This window comes from Myotis davidii, unplaced genomic scaffold (genome assembly GCF_000327345.1).
Source record: "Myotis davidii unplaced genomic scaffold, ASM32734v1 scaffold1572, whole genome shotgun sequence".
In the NCBI taxonomy this organism is placed as follows: domain Eukaryota; kingdom Metazoa; phylum Chordata; class Mammalia; order Chiroptera; family Vespertilionidae; genus Myotis; species Myotis davidii.
In genome coordinates this window covers 50,027-59,309 of record NW_006285041.1, presented here as the reverse complement: position 1 = coordinate 59,309, position 9,283 = coordinate 50,027, and the positions used below count along the sequence as shown (strand labels likewise).

General features: G+C 37.5%; 1 long non-coding RNA gene across 1 annotated transcript in view; it reads right to left on the bottom strand.

Moving 5' to 3' along the window:
* The window catches only part of LOC107181772, a 15,842-nt gene extending 10,562 nt beyond the window's left edge, over positions 1-5,280 (bottom strand). The window contains exon 1 of the long non-coding RNA XR_001512479.1: positions 5,268-5,280. This is a non-coding gene — a long non-coding RNA (uncharacterized LOC107181772). The remainder of the gene's footprint in view (positions 1-5,267) is intronic.
* Between the last annotated feature and the right edge of the window lie 4,003 nt (positions 5,281-9,283).

Sequence of the window (9,283 nt, the reverse complement as noted above, 5' to 3'; positions counted from 1 at the left end):
TGTCCGGCCAGGGAAGTGGGGACCCGCAGCTGCAGCGGCCCCACGATCTTGGGCTTCGCTTTAGGCCCAGGCAAGGGACCCCTAGCTCCTGGGACTGCCAGCTTCGACCGTGCCCAGCTCCCATCGCTGGCTCCACCCCTACTTCCTGCTATCACTGGCCAGGGCAGCAATGGCTCCTGATTCTCTGATCATGGCTGCCCCCCAGCTCTTAGCTCCCCGCTGGGTTTCCGATCACTGTCAGTGGCAGTGGGCTTCTTCCTGCTTTCCCTTTGGCCTCCCTGCATTGTGCCTACATATGCAATTTACTGCCATTTTTGTTGGCAGTTAACTGCCATCTTAGTTGGCAGTTAATTTGCATATAGCCCTGATTAGCCAATGAAAAGGGTAGCGTCGTATGCCAATTACCATTTTTCTCTTTTATTAGTGTAGACTAGTGCCCCGGTGAATGGATTCGTGCATATTGAAAAAAAAATTAATTAGAAGGTGGCCGGTGGGGTGGGACTGGGCGAGATGGGCCGGACATACCCTGGAGCCAACATCCCACGGTCCCTCCCCAGAGGCCGCACCTGGGGCAGCACTGATTCAAAGGGCATCTGCAGAATGAGCAGGGTCCCTAGGCCTGGCCTGCGGGGATCAGCTGAAACCGGCTCTCCAACATCCTGAGGGGTCCCAGATTGTGAGAGGGTGGTTCTTGGGTGACACACTTCATGGCTATTTTTGAAAAGGAAAGAATCCTACTCTGCTTGTGTGCATGTAAGTTTGCAAGTACATATATCTATATAAAACTTGATGGTTTTAAAATTTGAGAGGCCACATGATATATTGGAATAAGCATGGGTCTTGGAGAAAGACAGGTCTGGATTCCTAGATAGATACTAGCATTTATTAGTTTTCTTACCTTGGGAACTTACTTACCTTTCTGGAGCAGGCTTTGTCATGTATAAAAAGTGAGGTGAATAATGCATGCCCCACAGGAAGTGATTGGTATATTCTATCACAATGCCTGAAATGTAGGAGATGCCCAATATCTGAATAAAAATTAACTCAGCGCATAGGTGAGCCCTTAAACAACTTCAGATTTATATAAAAATCTGGATTTGCAACAATAAAAATTAGCTATTGATAATTATTTTTAAACATAATTATTAGAGAATGAATAGAATGTCTTTAAAAAGCATCTACATTTTAACAAAAATAATATTGTAGAAAATATTCTTAAGTACAATGAAATATATTGTAGAACATCAAAGGGCCAGGCATTATGTTGCTTCTAAATCTAGGCCATTCATTTGTTCACGCATATTAATAAAAACAAACTCCCCTACTTGAGTAACACCTAAAAGAATTTTTCTATGCTTTACTTTAAATGGGACTGGTTGATATTTTGATACTGGTTGATATTTAGATACTTTCAGCTCAAATCTCGTCTAGCTAATAAGAATACTGCTTGTTTCCTGCCACACCTAAGGAAAGTAGCCACTGAGAAATACACACCCTTCCCTTCATTACTCTCTACTATTCCCCAGCTCTCTTATTGCACAATCCAGCTTGTGTGCCCAAGATGTTTCAAAGCTCAATATAGCACACAAATATCTCCAAACTCGTATGCCATTAGCACGAACGAGAGAACATTAATAGCAGGCTCTCAGTTGCAAGTCATGTGTGTCCTGATATTAGTATCTGCATTCTGGGAAACCCAGAAGATTTTAGCAGTAAACACATCACACATTTTCTTAGTGAAATGAAAGGTTAAGCTTGAACTTTGTAAGGCTCTTCCACTTACTACATTTTGCAGGTTATAGTTGAGCTTCATAGAGAATTGGCAATGAGCTATGGAACAGAGGTAGCAACTTCTTGGAAGAAAGATATGACTGGAAAGTGATATTGAAAACTGGCATCACAAGTTTTACTAAATGAAATAAAAAATTATCAAGATAGAGTGGTTTTCATGGGTTGAGCAGCAGCCTACATGACAAGAATATCAGGACTTGCCATGGATTCTTGAGTCCTGTTGATAAGATATCCATACAATTAGTTAATTAATTAATTAATTAATTAAACAACTATTTATGAAGCACTTCTGTGGGCCAAGTCAGAGCTAAGTGCTGAAACACAAAGGAAAGAAAGTAGACATGCTTTTTTAAAAAAATATATTTTATTGATTTTTTTACAGAGAGGAAGGGAGAGGGATAGAGAGTTAGAAACATCAATGAGAGAGAAACATCAATCAGCTGCCTCCTACATACCCCCTACTGGGGATGTGCCCTTGACCGGAATCGAACCCGGGACCCTTGAGTCTGCAGGCTGACGCTCTATCCACTGAGCCAAACCGGTTAGGGTTAGACATGCTTCTTGACATGTTCACAGAACCACCTTGGTTATTGCTATGACGCTCCTGTGGCGTCATTTGAGAAGAGCATGAGGCAGAGATTCTGCTGGTGCAGATTCCTCTCTGGCTGTGCTGCTGGCTTGCAGAGGGGCCTGGGACAGGCATTTAACCTCTAGCCTCACTGTCTGCTTCCATACAAGGAGGCTCTGTAGCTTCTCCGTAGAGTCACTGTGATGGACAAATGAGATAATCAATATTAGAATGCTTTGAATATTGTAAAGTACCTATTTTATTTTCAACTTGCAATAGACAGAAGTAATTTCCACCTATTCAGCTCACATGGATGCTGTTGCTTCTTGACATTTATTGAACAACAATGCTCGGTCCTTGATTTATAAATAGAATTAGAGTTCCTACCCTGTGATTTTAAACTAGGCAGACATGCATGATAAAATGATGAGAAAACATTCAAAGTAGACAATACTGTATGATGACCATTACTATCTTTACAGAAGGCCTATGCATTTCTTAGATGGAAAGTGCTATGGGCATTTTTCTTAGTCCTTAGGATATGTGTGTGTGTGTGTGTGTGTACATGTGTGTGTGCAAAAATAACCTACATAATGTGAAACAAGAAGAATGGTACAGGAAGACTGAAAAGAACTGAAGTTGAGTAAAAAGAAGGGAATTTATTAAATAACGCATGGGGAGTTGATTCCAACAGGATGTACTGAACATTTTACTATGCTTTGTAATATGCTGAAACCCAGGTGGGGGAAACATTGATGCTGACATGAGATGAATAGCAACTCAGTTTGCAAGCGGATTCTTTATTTTACTCTAATAACTATGCCAAGTAGTTCTGAATCTCATAGTTCACTGTGATACTATACATTGCTTTTAAAATATTAATATTTTAAGTAATAAGTGTAGTAAAACCTCAAAATATTTTAGCATTTATACAATGCCTTAGATTTTACAGAATTTTTATGTGGACCATTTAATTTAATCTTTGTAATAACTGTGAGATGGGCATCACCATTTTCTCTAATTTAGAGATGAAAAATCTGGACAGGAGTAGGTAAAATAATTCAACTCAAAGTAAGACAGAGAGTGGGACACCCATGGTTTGAGCCCAGGTTTTTTAACCCTAAGATGTATTTTACATCTTCACTTCACACGAGAAAATGAGCAATCTAAAACAAAGCATCATTATAATGGGATGAAAGAAGAAAGAAATCTGGAAAATAAATTAAAAAGCAAATTTAAAGCAAGGAATTAATTTGGAACCATAGTCTCTCATAGCTCTCCTCTTATTCCATTTGTAGTATTTAGAAATTAATTCTTATTGGTTTCCAGAATGATGCAGCCATTAAAAGGACTTTGTTCAAAGGTCATTCTGAGCAAACAGTGTATTTTTAAGGAATGTCACTGTAAAAGTTTCATTGTGGGTTGTGGTTCTACATATGAGTAGCATACATTTATTTCATAGTATTGTTGGTATACCTAAAAAAGAGATTGATATGTTGATGTGAGATGCACTAAAAGGTGAAATGGCTTTAAAGAAATATAAGCCAAAAACAAAGTCATAATTGACATTTCCATTTTAAGAATTAAATAAGATTCTAGTTAACAGTATTAATGACAAAGCTATATGTGTAAAAGCCCGTACACATTCGCATAATTATGCACTGCTGCTAGCAAAATTTTAATGATTTTCTATAAATTTGAATAGTCTTCTAGTCTGAGAACCCATTACTACATGCCCCCTTTGCAAAGTTAGGGTACAAGAAAACAACAACTACAATAAATCCATGGATAGTGTCTTAGTTCAGGTTGTTATAACTGAAAATAAAAGACTGAGTGTCTTAAATAACAAACATTTATTTCTCACAGTTCTGAAGGCTGGGAGTCCAAGCTTAAGGTGCTGGTGGACCCAGGGGCTGATGAAGGCTCTCTTCCTGGCTTGCAGATGGCTATCTTTCTGATTCCTCACATGGTACAAAGCAAACTCTTCTCTGCCTTCTTGTAAGGGCTCTAATCCCATTCATGTAGGCTCTTCCCCTGTGACCTAATTACCCCCCAAAGGCCCATCTCCTAATACCAATACCAACACATTGGGGGTTAGGATTTCAAGATATGAATTGGGGGTGGGGGTGGGAGTGAAGACACAAACGTTCAGTCCATAGTAGGTAACCTAGAATATTTAGCTTGTTCCCTCTCTCCCATCCACCCCACCACAATAGGAACAACTTCTTTAACCACAATAAGAATAAAATCTTGTTTCTTCTCTTAGGCTAAAGGCCAATTTCCTTTAATTTTTTTCTTCTATAAAAGCCAAGAAATAACACTATCAAAATGTATGAAAATAACACACTAGTCTGGATTTTCAGAGAATCATCTGACTAGAAGAGTTTTTTACCGATCAACAATATCTGGCTTTAAAAAGTACTGTGTATAAATACTTTTAATTAGATCTATTTAAAAAGAGCTTCAGAGTGGACAATTCCATCATATTTCTAATGAATTCAATTTGGATATAATTACTTTGATGTTGGTCAGGAAAGTCTTTATATTTTGATTAAATCCCTTGTATGCAACATATTAAGAAATATAAATATATAGGCTGAATCTTTGCATGTGAAAACTTGACTCTTAGAATATCTTCTATATAGAAAATAACTTGAGATCACTTATTCACAAAAACTTGTGTTATGATTTTTATAATATGAAACCCACTGAATGTTTTAGGTTGGGTCACACTGGATGCAACCCCTTGAAGAAATCTTCATAGTTTGTGGCTTGGTGTAGAGTTTTGCAGTTTCCAAAAACTTAGGGGTGGTTAGGCCCTGAGGAACTGATTTATGCTAATTTAAATCACAGGAAACTGATTTAGAAGGGTAAATATGTGGTACTATGTGAGGGCTGAAAGTTGAACAAGAAGGAGGAAAGACAGTTATGTGCCTTTTCTGTTGGGTTGTTCTTTAGATATGAATGTATCTAAAAACTCAATTCCAATAATTATTTATTCAGAATAAAGCCTAGACATGGGAAGTAAGTAAAAAGAGCTGTGTGTAGTGAAAAATACATGTTCCCAATTCTATCTATGGAGGTCTTTTGATCAGAGAAGAATCTACAGTCAGTTATATTGATAGAAAGAAGAAGAGATAACTGACGTCTTAAAGAAATATAGGAAAAGTAGACATTTGAACTCAAAGTCTATTTGGTAGAAGAAGGGGTGTATTAGGGTTCTTCAGAGAAAAGAACCAATACATGTATAGTTGACCTTTAAACACCATAAATTTGAACTGCGTGGGTCCACTTATATGTGGATTTTTTTTTTCAGTAAATATACAGTGGGCCCTCCATATCCCTGGATTTTGCAACCACAGATTCAACCAACTACACATCAAAAACAATATTTTCACACAGCCAGTGTTGCTCAGTGGTTGAGCATCAACCTATGAACCAGAAAGTCATGGTTCAATTCCCAGTCAGGTCACATACCCTGGCTGTGGGCTCGGGCTCAATCCCCAGTGGGGGGCATGCAGGAGGCAGCTGATCAGTGATTCTCTCTCATTGTTGATGTTTCTATTTCTCCCTCTCTTTTCCTCTCTGAAATCAATAAAAATATATTTTTTTAAAAGGCATTTTCGGTCCAAGTTTGGGAATCCGCATATGTGGAGGGCCAACTTAAATTATATGCAGATATTGACTGCACCCTAACCCCCTGTGTTGTTCAAGGGTGAACTGTCAACTATGTTTATATCTCTCTGTATATAAAAGGCTAAGTGACCAACTGTCCATCCGTCCGACTGTCCAACTGGCCAGTACATATGACGTGCACTGGCAATTAAAAAATAAATGTTGACTTGTGCATGTGCGATACATATAAAGCTCTCGCTGGCGCCAATCGCACACGTGTGTTTCAATCTGTCATTGTTGATGGTGAATTTGGTTGTTTTTGTTGACATTCTGAAGCTGAAAGAAAGTGGTCTCATCGACAGAATATGTCTGAAGACCAACTATTGGCACAATGTACCTCTGAAGCCAAAAGAAGCTGGTGTCATCCACAGAATGTTTTAAGAGTGTTTTTACTCTTAACGTGGTATACTGGGAGATATTAGAATAAGTTTAATCAATTTATCAGTTATTTGTTTTTTATCAATGTTGTTTTTATATCATGTTTTTGTTGTTTTCATATCATATTTTTATTGTTTTTATATCATGTCTTTGTTGTCATTATATCATGTTGTTATTGTTTATTTATTAATCAATTTACATATTATTTTCATATACATTTTATTAATTTTTTTCATCTCTGACACTTCTATTATAGAGAAAGGGCAAATAACGATATTAAAATATTTCTTCTAATTAATTTCCTTTCAGTGTGCACAAATCTGTGCACCGGGCCACTAGTGTATTGATAATAAGGAATTGGCTCACATGGTTATGAGCTGCTATCTTGTGAGCTTGAGGCTCAGGAAAGCCAGTAGTATAGTTCTAGTTGGAGTCAAAAGGCTTGAGAACCCAGAGAGGAGATGGCATCAAGCTGAGAGTGAGTTCTATTTTTTCATTTTTTGTTTTGTTCTATTCAGACCCTTGACAGATTGGATCATGCCCATCTACATTGGTGAGGGCAATCAGCTTTACTCAGTCTACAGAGTCAAATACTAATCTCTCCAGAAACACCCTCACAAACACACTCAGAAATATCTAAATATCTTGGTGTCCCATGATCTAGTCAAGTTGATAAAAAAATTTACCATTCCAGAGTGTAAACTCTATATACCCCCAGTATGCACTAAGGGTATGTCAACATGATGGAAGAAGAAAATTCTTAGTATGTTTAACTTAATCTTCACAAATTGTCCTAAGAGATCAGTATTCAATTATTAACTGAGGTCTCAAAGCCTAAAGGTTAAAAAACTTATCTAAGTTAACTCATGATTCAAATCCAGCTCAATCTGATCTTAAATCTTACCATAATTTCACTTTTCTATGCTCTATTCTTTATTATTAAACATTAACATTTATCCTAGTGATTCTGATTTGTGAAGATTAGGTTAAAAGATATACAACATACTATATCTTATCAGAATTACTACAAAGTCATTAAATTAACCATTTTTATTCATTATTCTGGTCAAATATGGCTTTATCATATTGATATGAAGACTGATTTTTTTAGAATGAAGTAAAAAGAAATGGAGGTGGAGAACACCCATTTTTTTGAGCTTCATATGCATATGAAGGGTATTGCATATGAAGGGTAGTCCATGGCTACTCAACACATGAAGTTGGTTCTGGACCACTGGCTCCACCCCAGTTTCAAATGTTCTATTTCTGCCCTCACATCACCTTTCGGGTCCAATGCTATATATACTTGGTATCTCTCAATAAAGACTTTGGTACTCTTTCTGCCCAAGGCTACTTCTCAGCCCAAGGTGGACCTACACAGAGAAACTTGTAGTACCCAGCACAGTAAAGAATCAAGATAAGTGATCCTGTGTGAGAAAAGGACATCTTTCTAGTTGCTAAAATTCTCTGATTTGCTAAATACAATGTCTCTCTCCTTTGATTAATGCTAGAGACATGCCATCAATTCTCCAAAGCTTTTTAATGCCTATTGTTATGCCAAATACTGTAAACAATTTTCAAGATTATAGCTTCTCTCTTATGTTGCATTTTATTACCTCATTATTTTCTTGTATGAGTTGCACATACAGGATGGTAACTTATTTACTTAAAACTTTCATAACTTGCAATGTAGGGGATATATTCTTCAGAGAACTACTATAGATAATTAATCTCACCTTATTTTATTTTTTCCTCCTTTACTACTGTCAATTCTTTAGCTTTCATTTAAAATATTGTACCAGAGGTGAGAGAGGCTGAATTGGGGTTGTTTTACTCTGGGAATCAATAGCCCTCTGTACAACTAGCACATTGGAAAAATTATACACATTGTTATACATTTAATTAATAATGATAGCTTCCTGTGTAAAATAGTGAACATGCTCAATTGCAAAAGTAGGAAAATATGTTGGAGTTATAGCCAGCATTTGCATTGTAAAGAACTGTTTATGAGCGCCTAAAAACAAATAAAAAAAAATTCCCTAATTTTGCCTGCAGCAATTGACATAAAACATGAACTCAAATGATTTACCTCTAGGCTAACCTTCCGCAGAACCAGTAGATGGTCACTCCAGTAAACATTCTGGTTACTTATTGAAAATCAAGACTCTTTTCTGCTCCATCAGGGAATGTAGTACCAGATCCAAGGTCAGAGCTGGACCTCATCTTGGGGTGGAGGTTAAGTAATGCAAAGCATCCACAGAATGGCCAGAGGCCAAGGAGCAGGGCTTGTGACTACAGAACACATCAGCTGAAGGTGAGATTAAGTTTTAAAAGGGTCATTAAAATATACTCATTGTTAGAAGTGGTGAAAGAGGGGAAATAAAAAGGCCAGGTTTCAAGAATAACTAGCTAAAATCCCATTGAAAGGACTTGCTGACCAAAGAGCCCATCTTGGAAAGAAAGCATATGAAAGAAAAAAAAAATCACAATACTTTTGAACCTTTTTGTGAAAGTGTTTGAACTATTTTTGTTAAAATGCTAGCATTTAAACGGCTGAACTTTGACTTGAATGACATTGATAAAAACAAACAAAACACACAAATTCAAAAATACAACTAAAAGACAAAACGGACATCATCCAGAACCACAGGAGGGCTGGCTGAGTGGAAATTCTACAACTAGAAAGAAAGAGAAAAGCACACTGAGACTCAGAGGAGGTGGGGAAGTAAAGTGCAGAGGTACGGAGGAGCACGTGGAAAGGGCTGGCAACTGAGGACATGGTTATCTTTTTCAATCGGGAGGGTGTCTCAAGCTCCCGACTGCTCTGAACTCCACTTCCGGGCAAGTCTCTGGGGACCCAGACTCATACGG